Source organism: Lactuca virosa, chromosome 5 (genome assembly GCF_052849685.1).
Source record: "Lactuca virosa cultivar CGN04683 chromosome 5, Lactuca_virosa_CGN04683_v6, whole genome shotgun sequence".
Classification (NCBI taxonomy): domain Eukaryota; kingdom Viridiplantae; phylum Streptophyta; class Magnoliopsida; order Asterales; family Asteraceae; genus Lactuca; species Lactuca virosa.
The window spans coordinates 398,822,828-398,850,717 of NC_136430.1; the positions used below are offsets into that span (position 1 = coordinate 398,822,828).

General features: G+C 37.8%; 1 pseudogene; it reads left to right on the forward strand.

The window, feature by feature from the left end:
* Nucleotides 1–24,929: 24,929 nt before the first annotated feature.
* LOC145116793 (cis-prenyltransferase 4, chloroplastic-like) lies at nucleotides 24,930–26,320 on the forward strand (annotated as a pseudogene).
* The last annotated feature ends 1,570 nt before the right edge of the window (nucleotides 26,321–27,890 follow it).

The window sequence follows — 27,890 nt, forward strand, 5'->3', positions numbered from 1 at the left end:
TCATTACTACACTCGATACTCATCATAGACAATAAGGGCCACCGCCCCACTATCCTCTTTTTGATCGTCCACCGCTGCAGCTAATACATGCCCTACTATGCTCAAATAGGGTGTATCCTTGTCCTTAACCATCTCAGTCCCCACTGACAACCTGCTCATGCTCTAACATTACCTCTCGGCAGACATACTGCCCAAATATTCTGATGGAAAGTCGCCATCAATGCTAACCCGCAGGGTTTTACCCCCAAGTTCAGAAACTGAAATCTCAACACCTCTTATGTTTCCCACAGGAAACGGAAATAACACCACCCAGGTCACAGAAAGTGACATCTTCACTATTGGCCGGTCGCTCAGCCAAGACCGTATTCTTCCATAATGTACCATCCCTACACATTCCTGAGTCTTGCGACTCCAACTGGCATCTCACCAACAATTCCTTGGAGCTAACTCGATTCCCCTCTCAAGGGATGCTCCACTAAACTCGTTCATCATGGCCTTCTAGCCCCATACTCTTTCATATCTGATCTCAGTCTAGACAATCACCAAGGAATAACTGGTAAAACCAGAAGCACTAACCGCCACATGCCATGGTGCTCAAACCGTGTGGCCACCTCTCGATCTGCTATGAATCATGGTACTCGCACCATGTTATCTCCTCTTAATCTACTACGAATCATGGTACTCGAACCATGTTCTCTCTTCTCAATCCGCCTCAAATCATGGTACTCGAACCATGATGTCACCTCTCGATCTGCTACTTATCATGGTACTCGAACCATGTCATCACTTCTCAATCTGCTACTTATCATGGTACTCGAACCATGACATCACTTCTCAATCTGCTACTCATCATGGTACTCAAACCATGACATCACTTCTCAATCTGCTACTCATCATGGTACTCTATCCATGTCATCACTTCTCAATCTGCTACTTATCATGGTACTCGAACCATGACATCACTTCTCAATCTGCTACTTATCATGGTACTCGAACCATGACATCACTTCTCAATCTGCTATTTATCATGGTACTCAAACCATGACATCACTTCTCCTCATTGCTAACACCGCTGCTCACCGGTGTGTGTCGTGTACCTACCATGATATCTCACATCATAAAAGAAAACAGAGACTCGCTCGAGTATGCTTGCACTCGATTACTCAGCCCTACTTGTTCCTTAGCATCCCAAGGATTCTTACTTGGACTGCTCACTGATTCGGTGTTTCCAGTAGTACGGGCCCTATACTACCTTCCACACCACATCAGTTTTCACCCCAAGTCCTCCTCCTAGGATTCCAGATCACAAGTACTCTACATCTTATCACACACATGCCACTTTCCAGTAGACCTCTCATAAGCTCCTCTCTGCTACCTACTCATTCTCGAAGTAACTCATAGTAGCAGTAACTCCTAGGCTAAGGCATCACAAATCAGGCCACTCTAGTCCTAGATATGAATACCTAGCCTACTCTCTAGCGTGCATAACATATCACATAACATCTCATAACATATAACGTAAGGGTATTTTGGGAAATCACCGTTCGGGCGCTGGCTGATTGTACACACTGCTCCTTTCCGCTTTCTTGAAAATCTTTTACTTATCTTAGAAAATCGTTTCTTTTTGAAAACTTTTCTCAAATCCTCAGTTTGAGTTCACATATACCCGAAGGTGTATCCGAATCCCTCAAACCAAGGCTCTGATACCAACTTGTAACGTCGTGAAAATTCAAACCAATTTTTCATTTTCAATTTATAAAAACATATATCATATTGTTCAACTCCAAATATTCATTTAACAAAGTTTTCAAATCATCACATAAAATCCAGGATCCACAGTAGCTCTTCCCAAAACATAGTGTGTGTGTACAATCATGCCGGTGCCTTCCCGCGATCCTGATAAGAACCTGAAACACATAACACATAACACCGTAAGCACGAAGCTTAGTGAGTTCCCCAAAATACTACATACATCACATAAGCCACTCGAGGCTATAGCTCTACGAGACCTTCCGGTCAATGTGTCTCAGGGGCCTTCCGGTCCCACAATCTGAGTAGACCTTCCGGTCCTACTCTGTCGACCTTCCAGTCCATACCATATTGACCTTCCGGTCCATACACTGCTGACCTTCCGGTCCATACACTGTTGACCTTTCGGTCCATACCATGCTACTCATAACATACATAACATATACATCTCACATAACAACATATATCACATACTCGTCATAGTACATAAGACCTTCCGGTCACACATAATTACCACTCTAGGTAAGGTATAGTGAGAAGACTCACCCCGTATGATGAACAGCCTCTAGTAATGCTGCCGCTATACTTCGTTCTCTAACTCTGTGCAAAAGCCCACAATTACCCCAATTAGGTACTAAGTCCAACTCACACTCTTTAGGTCTAATAATAGCCCACTGACCAGCCCAATAATGACCTAAACCCATTGGACCCACCAAGGCCCAATTCTCAATCTAATTGGCGGGCCCAACACTAGATAAACTTCCCAAGTCCACTAATGGCCCACTTTACTAAACTGGGCCCACTCCCTCCAATGGGCCTCACCCCAAGCTCAAATACATCATTGGCCCATAACTTCAGACTATTGATGGCCCAACTGCCCAAGGCATGGCCCAAAGCATGGCCCAAAACACAAAGTCCAATACAGACAAGTTACGCGGGGCGTACTCCTACATACGCTAAGCGTACCGACTCGATGGCGAGTACGCTGGGCGTACCTACACGTATGCTCAGCGTAACCTTCCTGTTAAGCCCTTTTTCCATTAAGTGCTTAATACTTCATTCCAGATGCCACAAATTCAGATCCAGGTCCTTATTATCCTCTTAATCCTTAAAGTCATAATCTTGGTGACTTGCAATCCACCAATTAAGCTCAAACTCAAAAGGCATCAACATATTTCCATAACAAGGGCTAGATATCATGCATGAACTCATTAGGACCATCAAGATTGTAACTTTACTGCTTATGGGACCCTTTTAGCTCTGAGGGTGGCAACCCTAAGCTCAAAAACAAGATTCCAACATAAAGGTCCAAACTTGGGACCAAAACAACTCCAAAACTTCACTATACAAGATCTATGCATTCTTAAGTAAAGTTATGAACTTTATACCTCAGAAGAGCTCCAAATGATGAGGACATTCCAGATCTATGAGCTCCAAACTCCCAAGTTCTTCCTTGCCAACTTCTTCTTCCAAGATTACACCACCAAATGAGCTTCATATGGAGAAAATCACTCAAGAATGAAGGGATGGGGCGTTCTAGGGTTTTCTGAGGGTAAGGGAACAGATAAGGAGGCTAGGGTTAGAACCAATATGTTCTTTATATAGTGGCACACCCTAAATTTAGGGTTTCTGGACTCTGGACGTACGCTGGGCGTACCTCCTGTACGCTGGGCGTACGCCAAGGAGCACCCACGACCATTTCCCTTATACGCTGGGCGTAACCCAACCTTACGTTGGGCGTACCAACGCACTTCCATTTCACATGCATGGCCTTCCATGCCAACTTTTCTCCTTAAGGGACCGTTTATGCCAAAAACTTCCAAGTGTCATATCTTCCTCACCCGATGTCCGTTTTTTACGAACTTTATATCCATGAAAAGGTAGCGAGAAGTTCTACACTTGAATCAACTTTATTTCTACTAGAGCCCACTCGAACTCAAATCCAAAATTCATGAAAAGTCCAAACCAACACTTGCCGATACCCGTGGGACCTAAAGCACAAACCGAACCCCTTTCTTACACAATCCACCCTATCCATATCCAAGAAGACCTAAACATATATTTTTCAAAATCTCGAAACCTTCTCATATTCAGATTACGGCCCACGAGTCTTGAATCGCAAACAATCTGAAACAGGATGTTACAGCGCCGGTGGGAAAGGTCCCACTACGTCGATTCCCCATTGATGGAAAGGCCAGGGGCAGGTGATGCTATTTAATGGCATGGCCGGTTGATTCTGGAAAGGAGCGAATTCCTGGTATTCTTTTCATTTCTTGGTTAGGGCTGCGACGTCATTGTACATATCTGGCCAATATACCCCTAGGCGGAGTATTTTTCCTGTAAGTGCTCGAGCGCCTTCGTGTGTCGCTGCGTCCTCGAAATGGCTTTGTTCAAGGAACGCCTGCCCCCTTTGTTTTAGAGATGTACTTGAGCCATGGGCTTAAATACCCTCTTCGGTACAGTTGGTTGTCCCTGATTGCAAAATGTGATGCCCTGATCTTGACTTTTCTTGCCTCCTCAGGGTCATCCGGTAGTACACTATGGCGTAAGTAGTTGACATACGATTTGGTCCATTCCTGTGTAGTCGATACTGTATCAACCTTTTGGTTATCGATACTTCTCTCTGGGAGCACTTCGACTAGCACTTTCTTTGATAAGTGATCATAGGAAGTTGAGGCTATCTTGCTGAGGGCATTCCCCGAAAGATTTGTTTTATGGAAAAGCTTTTGAATGTGCTGGTTAGGCTTCAGACTGCATCTAGGTATTTCTGCATCCTTGAGTCTTTAGCCTCATACGTTCCGTTTATCTGGTTTTTTATAAGTAGCGAATCACTGAGGGCTGCCAATTGCTTTGCGCCAACCTCCTTGGCCAGCCTCAGACCTTCCAGTAGTGCCTCGTACTCTTCCTCATTGTTGGATACTTGGAAGTCGAATCGTAGTGCGTAGGTGATCACTTCGCCTTTGGGGGTTGAAGGATCACGCCTGCGCTTGAGCCTTCCTTGCTTGCCGCGCTATCGGTGTACAACTTCCAAATTTCCTTGCCGGCTTCAGGCTCGAGTGGATCGACGGAGATTGTCGTCGGCACTCCCTTGATAGTATGTGGGATTTCAACCAGGAAGTCTGCCAGGGCCTGGGCTTTGATGCTAGTCCGGGGATGATAAAGGATATCATGTTCGCCTAGTTTGATGGCCCACTTGGCCAGGCGTCCAGACTTTTCCGGCCTCAGCAAAACTTGCTTTATCGGGTAACTAGTGAGAAAATACACCTTGTGGGCTTGAAAATATCTCCGTAGTCGTCTGGCGGCATACACCAGGGCGAGGACCAGCTTCTCTAAGGCCGGTTAATTGACCTCTGGACCTTTGTAGGGCCCTACTGACAAAATAGATGGGTACCTGCTTTCCTTCCCTCTCCAATGCCAATACCGAGGAGATAGCTTCTTCGGAAGCTGCTAAATACATCTGTAGTGTTTCCCCTGGCAGCGGGCAGGCGAGGGTCGGTAGTAGGTGTAAGGCATCTTTCAGTTGTTGCAATGCCGCATCTGCTTTTTCTGTCCATTTGAACTGCTTTTTGTCTAGGCGCCCTTTGAGTGTTTGGTATAAAGGGAGCGCCTTTTCTGCAGATTTGGCGATGACTCTTCCCAATGTCGTCAATCTACCGTTGATCTCCTGTACACCCTTGAGGTTGTGGGGAGTTTTTGATTCAAGGAACTCCTGTATTTTGGTGGGATTGGGCAGAATGCCTTCCTTGGATATTTGATACCCAAGGAATTGTCCCTCCTCTACTCCAAAAGTACACTTAGCTGGGTTGAGCTTCATCTGCGCTTTAGCTAGCATTTTGAAGGTTTCCTCTACATCGTGGAGCAATGGTTCCTCATCGCGGCTCTTAATTACCATGTCGTCGACATAGACTTCAATATTCCTACCAATTTGGTCAGCGAATATCTTGTCCATTAGCCTTTGGTATGTAGCACCCGCATTTTTTAGTCCGAATGACATTTTTTGGTAGCAGAAAGTACCTTTCTCGGTATGGAAGGCGGTTTTTGCCTCATCCTCTCGCTTCATCTGTACCTGATGATAACCCTTGTATGAGTCGAGGAAGCATATGAGTTGAAAACCTTCAAGCGATTGGACTTTCTGATCGATCTCCGGGAGAGGATAACAATCCTTTGGACATGCGTTATTGAGGTCTGAGTAATCAATGCACATTCGCCATGATCCCTTGGCTTTCTTTACCATGACATGATTTACTATCGATGACGGGAACATTACTTCCCTGAGTATGCCGACATTCACCAGGTCGGCCACTTCTGCGTTAATAGCCCGATTCTGGTCTGCCGCCTGGCCCCTTTTCCTTTGTTTTATCGGGTTACTTCCAGGCGCGATATTGAGGCTGTGTTCTATTGTGACATCCCCATTTTCACGGCCAGAAAAAACCGATTTTTTTTATGCTTTATAAAAATCAGAGTACCCTTTTTAATAAAAATGTTGCGGAATTTGTTCCCAGAAAAACATGATAAATAAATTATCAAAACATTTCCAAAGAAATGTATTTTTATTCCTTTTAAAACCTTGGGATGTCATTGTCAATACAGAAACATAAGCATAAACAGAACTTACATTTATTTACACTAGTGATCTACATCTCTTTTAAATCTCTCAGTGCAAAGTGGCTTCGTATCGACACCTGTGATACAAATAAGCTTGAGTGGGTCAGGTTGGGAATCCTGGTGAGTACATAGGGTTTTCAACCCACAATAATATAATTATTATGTTTAAACATCAACCAATCAACCCACTTACCCATCGCCATTATCTTCTTTACTCTTAAGGATCTACCCTAAGAATCGACTATTCCTCGTTAATTCATTCCTAAGGATTGTCCTAAGGAGTAGGCACGAAGTCCATCGTTGCCTATGATACAACTGTCAAGCACATCTGCTAGTTCTATCACTTAGGCGCAGCTGCCAGGATTGTGACATTCTCTATGAGGCGCATCTGCCGGTATAGTCCTTTAGGCGCATCTGCCGGGGTTATGAGGTTCTCTATTAGGCGCTTCTGCCGGTAGAGCCCTTTAGGCGCATCTGCCAGGGTTATCTCATTTATTGACAATATCATTTTCGAGAGTCCACTCGCAATACATGTAAATGGGTTTTTAGAGTACACCGGTGAACACATCGTTCACAACACCTACAGGTTGCGAGCCTGCTAGTGTTCCACTGGACTGTCTAGAATAGTCCATGGTTGTCATCCATACTCTGCTAGATGACGGGGCCATCATTTGGGTAAAAGGCTTCTCACATCGTCCACCTCTCACCCGCACCTCATGGTCTATTTCACCTCTCACCTCATCATCCGACTCATATTTCATCTACCCATGTTTACCCAACATATTTTGTAAATATAAAATATATATACAGTTTAAATCATTTAAAACATGTATAAAATTGTTCATCCAACATAGATAGCAAGTATACAGATAAGATTCACACATAACATGTAATTTATATTAAATACTTCATATCTATGTGTAAGATGAAAGTAACTATGCACTTACCTGATAAGGTGGTGACTCGGTACTCGGACAACACTTCGTTTACTTTAAACAACTCCTTTGACAGGACCTAGTATCATTACCACTAGAGTTTAGTCTAATATTCGCCGACACTAATTAATAGTCTAACTATTATTACTATTATATACGCGTTAAACAATACTCTTCACCCACTATGTACAGACAGGGGCCAGACATGGAACACCGGAGGACATGATCATTTTGGCATATAGCACTTCTGAATCCAGCAACCCAAGCGGCCCTCCAAACCAGATTCCCCGTACCGCGAGTGGTTAAAAAGATATTATAACGACACTTATATAACTAATAATAATAGCCCAAATACTTATTATAAGGTCCTAATAACATTACTATATTGAAACATAAGTTATGCTAGAGATAGGTTAGGCGTAGCTCACTTACAACGAGTTTTTCTCAAAACCGGGCTCCGCTGGAGCAGCGTTCCCGAGCCGAAAGGCTCTTTTCTCGGAGCCGTCGGGCGCTCCGGGGCTTCCGCCTCGTGCTAGGGAGGTTCCCTAGGCTTTTCGGGGGATTTCGGGGCTAGAGAGAAGTTCTAGAGAGAGAGGGAAGTGATTGGAGGTGTGAGGAATGAAGAGGGCTTCACCTCTTACTTATAGGGGGATGGAGGGTCACTCACGTTGTGAGTTTTATGATGCTCACGTCGTGAGCCAGCTGGAGACACCCAGGCACAGCCTGATGCTGACACGTGGCATCGCACACAGGGTGGAAATCAACCGATTTTAAAAAATTCATAACTTTCGCATACGAGCTCCGTTTTCGACGTTCTTTATATCCACACGTAGGTAAAAATAAGATCTATAACTTTCATTTTGACTTTGTCGGCTAATTCTCTACCGATCTTAAATTTAACAGTAGGAGGAGATTAGACTGTTAAATGACCGCGAAAAATTCGTAACTCCTTTATACGGACTCCGTTTTAGCCTGTCTGTTTACCGTTGAGTTCCTATTAATGAGATCTTCAACTCTCATTTAGGTCGCGTAAGCCAAAAACCACTTGAACTAAAATTCGAGTTTCGGGTCGTGCACTGCTAAGCCGAATCTTAGAAAAATCGTAACTTCCTCATACGAAGTCAGATTTGGGCGTTCTTTTTATTGATGTTCTCGGTTTAACATATAATACAACTTTTGTTTAGATCACTAAGGCTAAAAAGTCCTCTATCGTAAATTCACTATTTACGTCTCCCGATGCGTGTCGGTTTTGCCGAAAAACTTCTACATGCCATAACTTCTTCGTTATAACTCGGATTTCGGCGTTCTTTATATGTACGGAACCCTTGAGACATATTCTACAACTTGGTTAAGATTATTTATTCTAAATAATATTTTGTCGAAATGTCGTTTTCGACCCCTATTATCTCTAAATTGACAAGCCCGGATCTACGCGCGTTACAATTATCTCCCCCTTAGGATGATTACGTCCCGGAATCATCAATGAAACAGGGCTCACATGATGACTCCATATGTTATCTCTTCATCCTAAGTAATAATCGTAACTTTGATGTTTCTTCGAACGAGTATCTAACTCTAAGACTTCCTGACTGCAGGCGGTGCTCGATCTTGCACCTGCTCCCTATCTCACGTTAGACTCCAAATTATGACCTTCAAGTCACAATCTCGATCCTTACTGGAGACTGCTTCTTCTTCTTAACAATCTTAAGATAAGTTATTCGATTTCTACAATAGACCGATGGGTCGCGTTCTAATGACCTCTCAATGTATGTTGCAATGCTTAGACTCGGGTCTCTTAGAGTCAAATTCCGGTATGGAATATACTTTTCTTCATGTTCTAATGTGATATAATCACATTTCAACATGTAACATTTCTAGCTACCAACTTCTTTAACTATGAGCGCGATACTGCTTCGATTATCTTTTACTTCAATCTTCTTGGCTTAAGTCAGATGCCACATCGAACTTGGTTCTCTGAACCACGTATCATACTCATCGTAGTAGGACTCAATTTGATATGACCACTAAGGTCGGAATAACAATCATCTTCTTAGTCATTACTGAAACGATGGTAACGACAGACATGAACAAAACAGAATCAGTTACTAGTGCCTTGGTAACCTTGTGACTTTCCCTGATCCAAGCGTGAGTCCTGTGCTTCCGGTAGTATAGGCCTCTACTACCATTCACACCTACTCATACTCGTCCCAAGTATTGTCTCGCAGCTTTCCAAGTTCTTATCACAAAAACAATTTTAACACATACAAATGTGTCCAAGCAATCACAAAATTTTCCCCTAGACTCTACTAGGACTTCTTCCACGCGTATCTTCAATCATCAATTCTACTTCAACTCGGTTGGTGGTGGAAATGCCATACGATGGGACAACTTCAGGAATTACGCCAATCGTCCCATCATCCCGCCAATCGAAGGTGTTCTTCGGACGTACCGTACTCCTCTAAACATACTGTCTAACATATTCTAAAGGCAAGATACCACTCTTACGATATCTTCTGATAGGTGTCATTCACTATCATAACCCTTTTCATTTCCTCTATTTACTCAATTCTCTATGAGTCTTCACCATGATGTTATTTTCATGGAAGCATGCATTCATTGCATCAAGACGAGAATATGGATAGAGAAGATTTAGACGTGTAATCCTCCTTATTACTCCAAAAAGTTACATGTCAGTTCTAATATCGTAATTAAACGTTTAGAAACCTGAGCACATAAAATTTCCAGATCTGGTCGGCAACAGACCATAGATCCGATCAAACGATAGCATAAAGCATCACAAATCATTTAGCACATAAAAGCATGTTAAGCATTTTCCCTAAATAAGCTAGTGCTTGCGTCTATTTAGGTGTACTACCTAAAATATATTAGACACACTCCTCACAATCATCACTTAGCATTCTAAGTTTAAGTCTAGAAATAAATCCTTATTCCTAGTTCGCTTAAACTAATGCTCTGATACCAACTGTGACATCCCCATTTTCACGGCCATAAAAGACCGATTTTTGTTTATGCTTTATAAAAATCAGAGTACCCTTTTTAATAAAAATGTTGCGGAATTTGTTCCCAGAAAAACATGATAAATACATTATCAAAGATTTTCCGAAGAATTGTATTTTTATTCTTTTTAAAACCTTGGGATGTCATTGTCAATACAGAAACATAAGCATAAACAGAACTTACATTTATTTACACTAGTGATCTACATCTCTTTTAAATCTCTCAGTGCAAAGTGGCTTCGTATCGACACCTGTGATACAAATAAGCTTGAGTGGGTCAGGTTGGGAAACCTGTTGAGTACATAGGGTTTTCAACCCACAATAATATAATTATTATGTTTAAACATCAACCAATCAACCCAATTACCCATCCCCATTATCTTCTTTACTCTTAAGGATCTACCCTAAGAATCGACTATTCCTCATTAATTCATTCCTAAGGATTGTCCTGAGGAGTAGGCACGAAGTCCATCGTTGCCTATGACACAACTGTCAAGCACATCTGCTAGTTCTATCACTTAGGCGCAGCTTCCAGGATTGTGACATTCTCTATGAGGTGCATCTGCCGGTATAGTCCTTTAGGCGCATCTGTCGGGGTTATGAGGTTCTCTATTAGGCGCTTCTGCCGGTAGAGTCCTTTAGGCGCATCTGCCAGGGTTATCTCGTTTATTGACAGTATCATTTTCGAGAGTCCACTCGCAATACATGTCAATGGGTTTTTAGAGTACACCGGTGAACATCGTTCACAACACCTACAGGTTGCGAGCCTGCTAGTGTTCCACTGGACTGTCTAGAATAGTCCATGGTTGTCATCCATACTCTGCTAGATGACGGGGCCGACATTTGGGTAAAAGGCTTCTCACATCGTCCACCTCTCACCCTCACCTCATGGTCCATTTCACCTCTCACCTCATCATCCGACTCATATTTCATTTACCCATGTTTACCCAACATATTTTGTAGATATAAAATATATATACAGTTTAAATCATTTAAAACATGTATAAAATTGTTCATCCAGTATAGATAGAAAGTATACAGATAAGATTCACACATAACATGTAATTTATATTAAATATTTCATATCTATGTGTAATATGAAAGTAACTATGCACTCACCTGATAAGGTGGTGACTCGGTACTCGGACAACACTTCGTTTACTTTAAACAACTCCTTTTACAGGACCTAGTATCATTACCACTAGAGTTTAGTCTAATATTCGCCGACACTAATTAATAGTCTAACTATTATTACTATTATATACGCGTTAAACAATACTCTTCACCCACTATGTACAGACAGGGGCCAGACATGGAACACCGGAGGGCATGATCATTTTGGCATATAGCACTTCTGAATCCAGCAACCCAAGCGGCCCTCCAAACCAGATTCCCCGTACCGCGAGTGGTTAAAAAGATATTATAAAGACACTTATATAACTCATAATAATAGCCCAAATACTTATTATAAGGTCCTAATAACATTACTATATTGAAACATAAGTTATGCTAGAGATAGGTTAGGCGTAGCTCACTTACAACGAGTTTTTCTCAAAACCGGGCTCCGCTGGAGCAGCGTTCCCGAGCCGAAAGGCTCTTTTCTCGGAGCAGTCGGGCGCTCCGGGGCTTCCGCCTCGTGCTAGGGAGGTTCCCTAGGCTTTTCGGGGGGGGGGGGGGGTTTCGGGGCTAGAGAGAAGTTCTAGAGAGAGAAGGAAGTGATTGGAGGTGTGAGGAATGAAGAGGGCTTCACCTCTTACTTATAGGGGGATGGAGGGTCACTCACGTTGTGAGTTTTATGATGCTCACGTCGTGAGCCAGCTGGAGACACCCAGGCACAGCCTGGTGCTGACACGTGGCATCGCACACAGGATGGAAATCAACCGATTTTCAAAAATTCATAACTTTCGCATACGAGTTCCATTTTCGACGTTCTTTATATCCACACGTAGGTAAAGATAAGATCTACAACTTTTATTTTGACTTCGTCGGCTAATTCTCTACCGATCTTAAATTTAACAGTAGGAGGAGATTAGACTGTTAAATGACCGCGAAGAATTCGTAACTCCTTCATACGGACTCCGTTTTAGCCTGTTTGTTTACCGTTGAGTTCCTATTAATGAGATCTTCAACTATCATTTAGGTCGCGTAAGCCAAAAACCACTCGAACTAAAATTCGAGTTTCGGGTTTCGCGTAAGCCAAAAACCACTCGAACTAAAAATTCGTTTTCGACCCCTATTATCTCTAAATTGACTAGCCCGGATCTACGCGCGTTACATCTATAACTTGTCGATCCACGCCTGTCAGATCTGTTGGCTTCCAGGAGAAAACAGTGGAATATTGTTTCAGAAGTGCCACCAGTTGTGCCCTGGTCTCGTCTGATAGATGAGCGCCAAATCGCACGGCTTGTTCTGGGTATTCCATGTTTATTTGATGTTGTTCGGTGGAACCGCCCTCCTTCGACTTCTTTGGGGCTCACACCAACTCAGGACCGGTTATGATCTGGTGGCAATGCTGTGACCTGGTGTTTGTGGTGAGGATCGTTGTTGATCCCTGGCACGTGCTGAATTTAACTATGCCATGGATCGTCGATGGCACAAGGTGTAGTGACGAGATTGCCGACCGTCCAAGCAGAATGTTATGCTTTGCTGAAATCCAGATCATAGAGAATTCGATTGTTCTTGTGACTCGGTCCCTTTCGTCATGACTGACCAACGTTAAGGGCAACCGAATAGTTCCTAATGGCCATAGATTGTGACCGGTGAACCCCACAAATGGTCCTCCGGTTGGGGGTCGTAATCCCTCCTTCCACGTATCTGGTAGTTGCCTAAAGCAGTGATCATAGAGTATATCGAAGCAACTACCATTGTCAATGTAGATTCGATGGATTTTCGTGTTACGAATGAATCCAGATATGAGGAGTGGGTCTCACGGATCCTAGTTCAATGGCCTGGGATCTCTACTCGAAAAACTAATATTGAGTAGATTTCTCGAGAGTACCTCTATCTCGTCTTCTGCTTGATGAGTAGTGTTTCTCTTCCGAGAATTAGAGATAGTGAGTACCTCCATGTCGTCATGCAGAGGTTTCTTCAGCAGATCGGGATGCGGTATCACCGTCTGAGGCGATGAACCATTCGATGACGGTTGCCGGAAACTGCTCTGTAGTACTGGCCCCATAATCGGTGAGATCTGTGCCATGAGCACTTGGATTGGGGTCTGCGTTCGTGGCGTAGCAGAGTTGTAGGGAACCAGATCTTCTACCGCAGACACAGGTGCTGTTGGGTTTAGATCGTCGTAGTATAGAGAACCAGTATCGTTTATGTTGGATTAATGTCTAAGTCCATAACTATATTTGGTATGTACTTGACCCGACCCGGCATGGTCCATTTGGGTTGCACTTCACCGGCACAATTTATATGGATAGTCTTTTGAGAATAGTATATTTATGATTTATATTAATATATTATAAGTTCTAATATATTAATATGGAATCATATTATTTAATTAGTATTGATCAAGAATTAATTTAGAATTAATTAAGTGATAAAAAAGAACTAATTAAATATGGACTCTTATATATATGGAATGGGCCAAGTTCATTTAGGTTGGGCTAAGCTTTCATGGATGGTCCATGGAGCTTTTAACCCATGGATCCTATGTAAATGAAAGGTCATGGGTATTAGGGTTTACATGGATGTAACCCTAATCCTCCATAATATATAAAGGGGTCCTTGGCTCACAAAATTGGCACAAGTGTGTGAAAATAAGAGTGGGCCGATTTTAGTGTGCATACATATTCTCTCAAGTTCTTCCAAGGTGTTTTGGTGATTTGTGATTCCATTTGAGGCTTCCACACTATTGGGGCTAAGCTCTTAAAGCTTGAAGACATCAAGCTACATCAAAAGGTATGTCATCTAACTAGAACTTTGTAGTATAGGTGCTTCATAATATGCTAGTTAGGATGAAACCTTGGAATAGTTAATATTTGCATGTATAATAGAGAAAACATAGATCCAAGGTTTATAGGGTTGCATGTACACCATAGGAGTGTTAGAATGCTTAAAACCCAACAGTGGTATCAGAGCCATGGGTTGTTTTCTGTTATATTGATGCAAATGTTTTATTTTCAAGTTGGAAAAAAAAAGGAAAAAAAAACATGACGTTTGTCAAATTTTAAGATAATTACTTGTTTTTGTGAAAAACTAATTATTTGTAAAATTTGAATCATTTTCTATATGAGTTGAATTAGGTCAAATTTAGTAAAAGATAAAATGATATGATTATTTTATTAGTTTTAAAAGTTTGATCTAAAGAATTTTTTGAAACCTCCATAAGTTATGGATATGAAAAGGTTTTTAAGAAAAAAAATTGATTCAAAGTTTTTTATGGAGTTACAAAATTTGGTCTTAATGTTTTAAAGAATTCCATAACTTGTTCTTAAGTTATGGAACATAAAAAGTTTCATCATAAAACAAGTATTTAACTCCATAAGTTATGGAATCCAAAAGTTTTCAAGAGTTACAAAACTTGCCCTTAAGTTTTGGAATTTGGAAAAAGTTTTTTTATGATAAAAAAAAAAGAATTGAATTCTAAAACTCTTGGGTTCATAACTTAAACAATTAATTAAATGGTTTTAATTTTGAATTTAATAATTGGAATTATGATGTTTTTATTGAATAATTCAATTAACTCTTATGGACTTTATTAATATATAATTAAAATGTTTAATTAAAAGAGAATTAATAATTCCATAATGACATGGTTTAAATTTAATTAAATTTAGAGTATAGTTTAATTAATAGATTAAACCACCAAGTATTTTAAATGTCTAAAATACACCCTTATACTATTATAATATTAAAAGTTTAATATATTATATGTATAAGAGCAAGTCGTCTTACCATTAGTAGGCCTCATTCACAAAGCCGGTCTATAAGGGGGGTATAAGGTTACTGCCTATAAAATGGCAGTTTAATGGGTGTCCACTCTCACCCACCGCTTCCTTGACTGGTGGAGGGTCGTTAGCCGAACAGGTAGGACAAGGACTATAATTCTCCCTTCATTATAAGTATAATGATAAATACTAAGTAACTAAACACTTATAAATTCTCAATCTTAGTTACTTAGGAAAATGTGAATAAGGTGCTAATCCATGAAATTACACTTTGCACTTTATTTAAGCTGTTAGTGGAGCGTGTATGGTTAACCGGCACACTAACCTGGACTTAACAAGGTAGGCAAAGGGTAATTTAATGTTTATCATAGTATCGTTGGAGCGTGTGTGGTTAACCGGCACATCGATTGAGGGGTAAATATTAAGGGTACCAAGTATATTTGCATGGTTACTTCACACCTTGTTTTGTGATCCTCGGCATCCCAGTCACAAAACCTGAAGGGCACACTCGAGATTGAAACATGCCATTGAAAAGTTCAATGAATCTCAAAAGAATCTAGGAGTTTCAAAACCAATTAAAACCTAATAATACATTTCGTTTATCTTGGTGGAAATTGGTGAATCGTCATTCACCTACCTTCAAATATTTTATAGCTTGGATTACGGCATCCCTCTTCCAAGTTATAAAATAGTTTGTTGGGTCCTAGCCTTAATATATCATATTGGGTGTTATATAAAGGACTTAAATCAACTTTACGTGAATTTCTCCCATTGTTGATGTCTGGTTTAGACAACAATGATCTTCCCAAACCAAGCTTTCCTAATGAATATGACTTCCCGAGTTTGGCTCATGGAAGTCATACTTCTCTTCCTCCAATTATTCTCCCTAACCCACAAGTTCAAGGTCACTCAAGCCCTAATGGCAAGAAAGGTCTATGTGTGATCACATCTTAGAGATGAAGTCACATATTGACAAGCCGGGAGAGTTGGGTGTCAAAGTATTGAGAAAATTGGATGTTCAATCACTTTCTAAGTCACATAGTGAGTTCCTTTGGGACTACTATGAAACACACTATGACATGAACCTTAATGATCATATCTATTTGCTTGGTGTTGCTGAATCAACAATGATTTGGAACGATAGTAAAGCAAATTTGATTAGAAGATCAACTTCCCAAAAAACTTTATGGACAGTGACAATGGTGACACTGGAAATCCAGAAAAAGCATTCTCTTCCCAATGGAAAGGGATTGGCCATAGTCAACCCGGTTGACCAAATGGTAAAGAGAAAGGGTAAGTCTGAGATAGTCCATTACCAAAGGCTCCATATGTTTATTTTGCCAAAGGAAGGGGCGTTGATTGCAAAGCTGCCAAATTTACCTAAGGATGTTAAAGTCAATAAGTTTGACTCTACATCAGGTAGAGCCCATTATCTAACTCTGTTAAGTTCTATTCTGAGATCCTCATTACATGATGTGACTGGGTCACATGTTGATGTTTTAAGAATCAAAGAATAGAGAGAAATCTTAAAGGAAGTATATGCTGATTCTGATCGCGAAGGTGGATTTCGATCGCATCAGAATTTTGAGTAGTTGCTTAAGAAGTTATGATATATTGCTAAGGAATAGATAACAATAATTTTCCATGTGGATTGTAAGGATAAGTTTTTCCGCAAAGTTTTAAAATAAAAGAAAATTGTTTAATTTTATTTATTTGAAGTATCCTTACAATGACATTTGTGGAAAATTGTTGCTTATATGATTCCACTGACAGCAATATTGGAAAATGGATTTGATTCTTTCATTTGTGGTAGTGTCTAAATTTACCAAATCAGGAAAGTTCCTCATCGCCCAAGTTTCAATTGGACCGAAACTTGGAATCATGCAAGTTGAATAGTATGATGAATGAGAACTTTCAAGCATTGGAAAATCAAGACTAATTAGTTGTTCACATGGATGTGTGAGTCAAGTGAAGGACTAAAGGGATCGAGTACACATTCTTGTGCACTGGTCATGTCCACCTCAAAGCTCGTTAAGACTATTTGATTTACTAAAGTTTAGTAAATATGGTTATAATTACAAGTTTAAGTATAATTCTGAAACATTGGAAAAGTCTCAATGTATGGCAGAACGAATGGGAAGAATCAAATTAGGCAGAAAGATAAAAGTTTCTCAAATTAGGAGAGTACTTTAGTATCATGTTTGTGATCATCTTAATGATTTAGAAATCATATCACAATTAGTCCTCTAAAGGTCATCTTAGTGCATTCTTATGACTAAGAAGAGGAGTCATGAATTGTTGAAATGGTTAGATCAGGAAGATGAGTCATACTTCGTTCCAAAACAATTCTTAGAGTCATACTCCAAGATTGTAACTTGAGTGACATATCTTAAAGAAAGGTTTAAAACACTTGTCAAATGTAAGAGTAAAAGTGTCCTACTCTTGTACATTTGAAATTGGTAAGTTGTGATGTTTTGGATAAAACAAAGACCAACTAAGGCCAATTGTGTGAAGTGTTTGTCTTGATAAAGAATCCGCACTATCTCTTGAATATTTGGCAAGATAGTCTTATATGTCAAGAGGATAGTGGGAGTCTTAAAGATCCTAAAAAGAATTTCAAGAACTAATCAAGAATAAAACCTGAGGTTCTTCACTAGCACACGACTTGAGGTTTATAACCTATCGTGTTGACATATTCTGTGCCCATTCCAGTTAAAGTTGGCTTTGCATAGGAGTTCTGAAAGTTCTCAATTGGTTGCATAACAACTTGGAAGCAATGACAGGCCCTGTACTGCCAGGTGGCAAGAAGTTAAGATTGCATAAGTACAGTCCATATGAGTTTGGATTTGTCATTATCCGTGTCTTGTGACTATGGTTTTGACGATTCACATGGATAAGAACACATACACCATAAAATCTAAGGGTCATAAGGTTTCTCTCCGATTCATGAAAATGATGGTGAGGAAACACTTCCACCAAGTAGATTTGAAGCAGATGGCAAAAGGTCTAAACAATTGAGACTATGATTATGGCATGGCGTGCCTACCTTTTCATCCTATAAATAGATGTGTATTTCAGCTCATTTGATCACACATTCAACCTCAAACCTCTCTAAGTTTTTACCACCCTTTGAGCTCGATTTTTCTAAGCTTCTGACCACTTTAGCAAGGATCTGAGGTATTTAGGAGCCCAACTAAAAAGAGCTTTCGGGTTGAGATTCTGCCCGCAACTTCTCGTTTTTTGCTCGAAACTCTGTAACTTAGGCTACGCTTATTATGCTTTAAAGTGTAACTTATGTTTAAGTTCATTATCGTTATTATGAACCTACAAACAAGATTTAGCAGTGATTCCAAGTCATAATATTGATTGATCTAATTATTGTAGTGATGTCTAAGCTAGATCTAGTGAGCTGTTTAAAGTGGATTTTCCAAACAGTATATATATATATATATATATATATATATATATATATATACACACACACACACCAAACGGATCCTGCCTCCGCTATGATCTTACCTGGTTGTTCCTTATTTGATAGATCTCAATGTATTCATTGGGATTGTTGAGGAATCTGAGGAATAATTATAAAACCCGCATAAAATTGGAAGTTTTTGTGATGTGGTTTGGTGTTACATGGTAAAAAATACAAGGAGGACGAGAGAGAGAGAGAGAGAGAGAGAGAGAGAGAGAGAGAGAGAGAGAGAGAGAGAGAGAGAGAGAGAGAGAGAGAGAGAGAGAGAGAGAGAGAGAGAGAGAGAGAGAGAGACAGACAGACAGACAGACAGAGAGAGAGGGAGGGAGATGGGCACATTTTTTTATTTTTTATTTTTAATTAATAAAAGATTAAAATAAATATGAAAAAAGGCAAAGCGGACCATTCAAGTTTTTCAGGACAAAAAACACGAGAATTTTTGATTTTGGATCTTCCAGGCAAGTCAGAAATTTTTTGGACCATATCCACAGTTTTTTATAAACCACGATGACCAATTTTGTAGTTTTGTCTTAACTATATATTAAAAAGCAAGACTAAACTGCAAAATTGGTCCTTGTGGTTTCATAAAAACTTTGGATAGGGTCCAAAACGTTTCCGACTTGCATGGAAGGTCCAAAATCAAAAATTTCCTTTGATTTTAGTCCATTTTAGTCATTACAAACCTGAAAAGACTTTTTTACCCTTTTGATTTTTTTCCATTTTTAATATCAATTTTAACTATTTTATAATTAAAAAAAAGAAAATATCCTTCTCTCTCTCTCTCTCTCTCTTCGATTCTTTCTCTGTGAAATTCTTTCTCTTTTTCCATTTTCTTCCTCACTTTTCACTTTCAAATGCACTTAAATGAAAAAAAAACCCAGATCAGAGAAGCAAATCCATGTTAAAAATGGAATAAGAATCAGTGAAGCATTAATATCAACTTGCCCATTTCCCGACCATCTTCTTCTTCTTCCCCTGTTAATCAACCCCCCCGATTGAATTGATTGAACCCACCTACCTCATCTCTATGTTGTGTCTCATCAGAGAAACGTGGTACGATGTCTCTGGCAAGACCAAGCGTTCGTCACCGACCTTGCCTCCACTGACGACTTAGGAAGCTAAAACTCGTGGCTTCCCTTATTTGATCTCCATTCTTGCAATTAAAGGTGTTTTTTTTCTTGCTGATCTTACCCTTCTTTGTGGAAATCAAAAACCCAGAAGATGAGATGATGTAAACTGAAAATCCATAATAATATTTAAACCAATGTAGGAGAAGATGAAGTGGTGGCTAAGCGATGTCATCAGATGTCTTGACTCCTAGAACCAACACCTCTATTAGCGGGTTTTGTTTGTGAGAGATTTGATTTTCAGGATGTATATGTGAGAGGTTTCAGTTGCAGGTAAAGGCGAAGAAGAAGAAGATGGGAGGGGGGTGGTGATGAACCTGCATCAACGATATGAGTCTTCCTCATCAGATCGTTCGATAACGATGTGTGTTTTGGGGTTGAACCAACAATTGTTTATGAGCCTCACCACCAGAAACAATATCTAAATCTGTAAACATGTGTTTCGAATCTAAAATCAAGGTGCACTAACTTTTTGAGATAATCTCCTCCTTCAACACATAAACAAATACACACAATAAAATTAATGTTGATTTCGTAAGTGTGTGCTGATTTCGCCATCGCTTTGACTTGGAAACTGAATCAAAAGTGTGTATGTGTGAGAGTGTGTGTTTATTGTGGAGAGAGAGAGAGAGAGAGAGAGAGAGAGAGAACGGTGGAGGTGGGTGGGGATAATGCTTTTCTTTTCTTTTTTTTAAGTTAAAATGGTATTATATTAATTATAAAAAAATACAAAAAAGAAAATGAAAGGGCATAACCGTCATTCAATTTTTTTTGGACTAAAATCAAAGGAAATTTTTGATTTTGGACCTTCCATGTAAGTGAGAAACGTTTTGGACCCTATCCAAAGTTTTTATAAAACCACAACGACCAATTTTACAGTTTTGTCAAAAAGCAATGTCCATTGATATTTCCACCAATAATTTGCACCTCTTTACTTTGGAAAATGATTTTTTCCACCACTATATCATTTTGACCCTTTAGATTTTTACCATCAACAACTTGCACCCCACTACTTTATAAGATGACATTTTATCTGCACCCTTTGCTTTGTAAAATAATTTTTTCAACCTCTCTACTTTATAAAAAAATATCACTTAGACCCCTCGATTTTTACCATCGACATTTTAACCCTCTACTTTGTAAAATGACATTTTCCACCCATCTACTTTTTAAAATGTCACTTTAACCTTCTCGACTTTGAGCTTTGCATAATATCACTTTTCACCCATTCATTTTCTAAACTTTAGTATTTTTATTCCGCGTAGCATACATAATCTGGTTTTCCTTAATAACTTTCATTCGTTAACTTAAAAAATTAATTTTTACGTGCTTATTTTTATGTATGTGTTGAAATAAATTCGATGTACTCAACGTTTCAACGTAAATTTATAACTTTTGTTTGTATATTTTTTTCAAAAAAATTACGTGATTCTTTTATGTATGTGTCGGTATAAGTTTGAGTTTGTCTACATTTCAACTCTAGAAACAGAAACTACTTTTTCGTCTATTTTCAACATGTAACAAATTATTTTCTACTACTTCTTAAATTTATTATTGCCACTGTAACATGTAGCGGGTAAAATCCTAGTTTTGATTAAAAGATAAAATTTACAAAAAAAAAACTTTTAAAAAAATATAAATAAAAATTTATTAAATAAAATATTTATAATTACATATTATATAATTTTTTATATTACATAAAGTTAAAAATAAATTAATTTACAAATCATTATTGATTTGATAAAAAAACTATTTATTAGATTCATTTATAGTGGATTTAAGATTATTTTAGTGGTATAACTTTGTTAAATATTTTATACATATTTGAATAATATTTTAAAGAAATAAGAACATATTTAAATATAGTAAATATAAAATAGAAATATGAAATACAAAAGAATGTAATTATAATAATCACTTGGTTATAACCTGTATATATCACTGTTGACAAAATAAAATAAAATGAAGATTATAAAAATTATAAATTTACAAAAAAATAATAATCTTAAGTCAACAACACAATAAATAAATAAACAAGCATAAGAATAAAAAAATTGAAAATAAAGTAGACCTGGTAGCCATCCAGATTATTGAAAACAAACATAAAAGTAAGATACATGTCCTATACATAGAAAATATTATATGATAATATGATACCGTGCATAAAGAAACAAAAATCAAGAAAAATAAAAGTTATTGATTCCATTTCAGAGCCTTAAAAAGATACTTGTAGTATATTTTCACTCCTCTAATATTTGATTTTACAGATAATGATGCTTAAATTATATGTACAGAGCTTTGCAAGCAAAAAAGTGTTTATATGCATGCTCAAAACATTGATTTTTATCAGTAAGAACAAAAAGTATTCCCAAAAAAGTTTTTTGTTTAGAAGTTGCATTGTAATATGATGCATATATCTTTCCTTTTGCAGGAGCATTCCACAAGTTAAAACGTCACTTGCAACAATGTTTGGATAAGAAAGATTTTTAAGAAGCTTTGTTTCTTCAAGATCTGTATTTGTACCTAATTGCACAATTCATTAAGCAAAGCAACCACTAAAAATGATTTAATAACTTGTAATAAAGAAATATAAATATACGATCAACTGTGGTGATAACTGCCATTTGTATTAAATCCAAAGTAACTTATTCTACTAAACATGTGTTGATGAGAGATAGAAGGGTACAAATTATATGAAATTACATTGACAATATTCTTCCTAGACCAAATAGATATACATAACATCAAGATAATAATATAACTTTCCTTGGGTCAGGGAAGACACAAAGTTATGATCAGAACCTAAAATTAAAACGTAATAGATATTTAATTCACATAAACAAAATGTCTAAACCTGAGTCTTTTGTAAGTAAACCTAACAAATATGATAATCAAGATCAAAACTCTATTAATCACCATCAAAGTAGAAAATGAACAATCTATTCATCATTATCAAAGTTGAACACAAACCATCTTCACATGCAGGACACTAAATGGTTTATAAGATTAAAGAGAAAATACAAAATATTTACAAAAAAAGATTATCAATATCACCGACCCATTCCATCAAACACCTCTTGCATGCAATCTAACAAACATTAACTACCACATCCTTGTTACCATTACCCAGGTGAAAACTAATGAACTATTCAAGCATCATTGTTGGACAACCCTATATCGACCAAAATGTAAGAATGTTTTAAAGCGCGTCCAGAAGCAAAAATATTGAAAGGAAGTTGCATTTGTAAAGTTTTAAACTCCAACTCGATGCATAGAAGAAAGGTAATAACATGTGCGAACCTGGAAAATAAACCCTTTGGAATTGTCAGCAGTTTGACTGTCCTGAAAGTGAATTTATCCACAAAAATCTTCGATACATGATGCTTACTGCGATCAATCGACAAATTTGAGTTGCAATTATCTCATGGATACAAAGAAAGAGCAAGCATGAATATTGACTTGAACAAAAAAAATCAGACAAATTAGATACTAACCTTTGAGACGAAAGAAAACCTTTAATCTAACTTCCAATACCGTGGCTTTAATTCTTTGTTGCATAGTTGTAATGCATTATATAATGCGTTCCATGTATATATGACGTAAATAAAACACATACGATATTCAAATTGAATGAGGCATACTGTTTATTTCTTAGTTTATTTTAATTTGTTTGAAATTTTGAATGCCAATAATAAATTCAATGCTGATTTATGAGTAGTAGAAAATATAGTATCATGATTGAAATCAAATCACAATTAAGGGTATAAATGTAATTTATTATGAAAATACAAAAGACGGGAAAACAATCCTAAGAAGCTCCTAGCCCCTGGCTAGTTTTGTGCTAATAAAGTCTTCTTGCCGTAAAAAAAAATCCTAAGAAGCTCGTGTCAACAAATGACTATTCTTTTATTATTATATATATATATTATGGAAATTGTTTCTTATGAATATGAATAATGAACTTCCACGATTTTTGTCTATTTTAGTCCCTGGATTTTATTTTGTTTTTTTTTACAGAATTGGTCCCTGTACTTTGACAACTTTGGTCCTCATTTTTTAGCAATTTTGACACTTTTGGTCCTTGTAATCGATATTTTTACATTTTTTAGGAACCTTTTAATATTTAAAATTTGGCCACAAAACTTTAACGGTTTGACAACTTTGATCCCTTTTCTATTTAGGAACCTTTTAATATTTAAAGTTTGGCCACAAAACTTTAACGTTTTGACAGCTTTGGTCCTCATTTTTTAGCCATTCTGACACTTTTGGTCCTTGTAATCGATATTTTTACATTTTTTAGGAACCTTTTAATATTTAAAGTTTGGCCACAAAACTTTAACGGTTTGACAACTTTGATCCCTTTTCTATTTAGGAACCTTTTAATATTTAAAGTTTGGCCACAAAACTTTAACGGTTTGACAACTTTGGTCCTCATTTTTTAGCCATTTTGACACTTTTGGTCCTTATAATCGATATTTTTACATTTTTTAGGAACCTTTTAATATTTAAAGTTTGGCCACAAAACTTTAACGGTTTGACAACTTTGATCCCTTTTCTATTTAGGAACCTTTTAATATTTAAAGTTTGGCCACAAAACTTTAACGGTTCGACAACTTTGATCCCTTTTCTAAAAACTTGCTAATTCCTACCGCTTTAATTATTTAGCCATTCTGACACTTCTGGTCCTTGCAGTCAAAATTTTTACATTTTTTTCATAAAAACATGAACAAAATGGTCCGGGGCAAAGCCCGGGCTTGTCATCCTTGCACTTTCTACGTCTGTCATATTTATCGATTCGGAAACAACATTGAAAGCTTCTGGCCCCCGCGTAGCGGGGTAACCTTTCTAGTTATAATAAAAAATATAGGTAGATAGATATAAGTTAAAAGGATTATAAATGTAACTATAAAGGGGTTTAATGTAAATAACTATTTCAATTTGGGGCTACCAACCTATTTTCAATTGGCTAATTCAATTTGTGGGGCTACTATCCTATTTTCACATGATATCACCATATTTTTACAAACTAAACTAGAAATAACCCCATATTTGCAAAAAAAAAAAAAAAAACTTTTTTTGCCAAATACGTCGAGTCGGGTGATTCCTTCATCTCCCTCCAATCTGCATCCTCTTTCATAATGTTATATCTTTCCCTCTCCTCACCTACTCCTCGTTCTTACCTTCCAAAGCCTTTCTCTCTATCAACCAACAAACCCCGTTTCCATGTATTCTCGAAAAACCAATTTTCCGGTGGTGGAAGCACTTCGCCGGAGAAACCAGTTGTTACTCCTGAGGGACTCCGTCGTGAGTTAATGCCGAAGCACGTAGCAGTCATTATGGATGGAAACAGAAGATGGGCTCGGTCTCAAAGATTGATGCCTCAGGTCGGTTACTTGGCGGGTGCCGGAGCCTTGAAGTTGGTGGTTGATCTGTGTCGTAAGTGGGGAATTCAGGTTCTAACAGTCTTCGCCTTCTCAACAGATAACTTGTTGATGTGAGTGTAAACCAGACTTGGTGTGAACCTGACATCAGTAGCTGCGCCTCTATTTATGTTGACAATAAGAACTCAAATGGCAACTTCGTATGTTCACATAATGAACACAATAAATGGTAGCAGTAGTAATTGTAGGCTTGTTTAAGTATAAATAGAGGCTCTAACCTCAGTTGTAAGACACCACAAACAGAGAGTGTAGTGTGTAATACTTAGAGTGAGTATTAGAGGGTTGTTTCTTTTTCTTGTAATATTGAGCGTGTAAGCTCTTCTCTTTTGTTCTAGTTCTGAATAAAAGTGTGTTTCAACCCCAACAGTTAAGACCCAAAGTATGTGTAACATTGATATTAGATTCCAGTTTCATCAGTTATTTTCTGGGTTTAATCGATTAATTGCTTCTTTTTATGCTTTTATGGTAGATTGAAGTCGATCCCCTCCTTGACATGTTTGGAAGTAAAATAAAAGATGAAATTGCTTACATGGAGAGGTAAATTTCTGCTGATTACAACATGTTATTGTTCGACCATAATCCACCTCTAAAATAGAAGTGTGATAAGTTGTCTTAATCATTTGCTTGATCGAACAGGGAGAATATCCGGCTTTCTGTCGTGGGAGACGTATCAAAGCTTCCACAATCCTTGCGCGAAGTTATCACACATGCTGAAAACACCACGAAGAACAATTCACGCCTCTATCTTGTTATAGCGGTTAATTACAGTGGCAAGTATGATATCGTTCAAGCTTGTCAAAGCATTTGTCAAAAAGTCAAAGATGGTGTGGTCGTTGAACCTGAAGAAATCAATGAGTTTATGATCGATAATGAACTTTGTATGAAGTGGATGGGGGCTTCCAGACCCTGATCTTCTTATTCGGACAAGTGGGGAGGTTAGAGTGAGCAACTTCTTTTTATGGCAGCTGGCATATACTGAACTATACTTCACTGAAACGCTTTGGCCGGATTTTGGAGAAGATGAACTTTTACGTGCTTTACATGTTTTTCAACAGAGACCAAGGCGATATGGTGTATGATTTCTTTTAGATGGACTAAAAATTGAACACGTGCATGCCATATACTTTGACTTTTGAGGTGATACCGACTTGTTCAAATTTTTAGGTTTTAAACACTTCGATAAACAATAAAATATTTCTTTTTCTGAGTAATAAATGTAAACGAAAAAAAAAGAGAATCAATTTTCGTGGTTCATGTGACTAGAATAATCGGCTACGTTCATGACGAACAGAAAGATTTTAATGCTTTCTACTGAATCGTGCCTAATGTATTAGCTTACATGAATTCAAAAGAATATAAATACTAGTTGTTCTATCTAAGGGCATCAATAATCCATTGAACTCTATAAAGTTCAATGGATTACCATATCATCCATTAAACATCTATACAACACCACTCACAACGTGTTTGATGCTGTTTTTAATAAAAGAACTAAGCCACAAAAAATTTATTCCTAATGCGCGCCCATGTCCCCCATGGTTGGTTTGTATAACGTCTATAGGGTCAAACGGTGAATCAGTTTTCACAACTCAAACATAGGTACTATTAGTGGACAAAATCTTTTTGAAAAGTTAAATACACCTCTAGTTATACGTACGTCGGATGTTATGCCTCCGCTGCAAGCTAGCGATGTTAAGTTGGCAGTGTGGTCACGGGTGGGAAAACATCCTTTAGGGCGGTGTTCGTGTTAGGGACCAGTGTCTCGAAAAAGTAAATTGAAAAAACTAATTTTGAAGAAAAATTATAAAAAAAACAAATTGGATCATATTTGTAACAAAATTTAAAATTTGGATCAATTTCATAATAAAACATAAGAGATTTGGTAAAAGTGTATAATTGAAAAAAAAATGTTATATATATAATATAGTAAGTGGAAAAAAAAGTTCATTTTATCCTTAAATTTATGGATATAGATACACCATTGCATTCCACATCTTTTAATTTTTTGTTTTTTTTTTGTTTTTCTATTTTTTTTTGTCTTTATATTTTATCTTTTGTTGTCATTTTTCTTTTATTAATATTATTTCATTTATTTGATTTAGACAAAACTGCAAAAATAATCTCTGTGGTATGTATCTTATTCTGAGGTTTGGTCCAAACTTCGATTTTTTTTCTATTGAGGTTATTTTGAGCTAGTTTTTATTTATTTATTTATTTTGGTCCCTCAGAAAACAAAAAAGATTAAAATGTCATTTTATTTTTATTTTTACATTTTTTAATACTTATTTTTATATTTTATTAATTAAAAAACAAAAAAACCACCTCTCTCTCTCTCTCTCCTCACCGCCTGCTTCCTTTCATCTTCATTGATAGATTTTAAAAATCCAAAATCAAACGGGAATATATGGCATAACAAATTCGTTCATCCCTAAACGATAGCCACCTCCTACTTCTCCATTCTTCGCAGTCTGCTATGCGCTGGTGGCCCTCCCACACACTTCATTGATTCACAATATCGGGTAAACAATAACCAAATAATAGAGGTAGGGGTGTGTGTAACTATGTGTCTATTGGTGTGTGTTTCACGTTTTTTATTTCTTGAATCAATTCTCAACTATTCCTCCTCTCTCGTGTTACATCATCAATGGT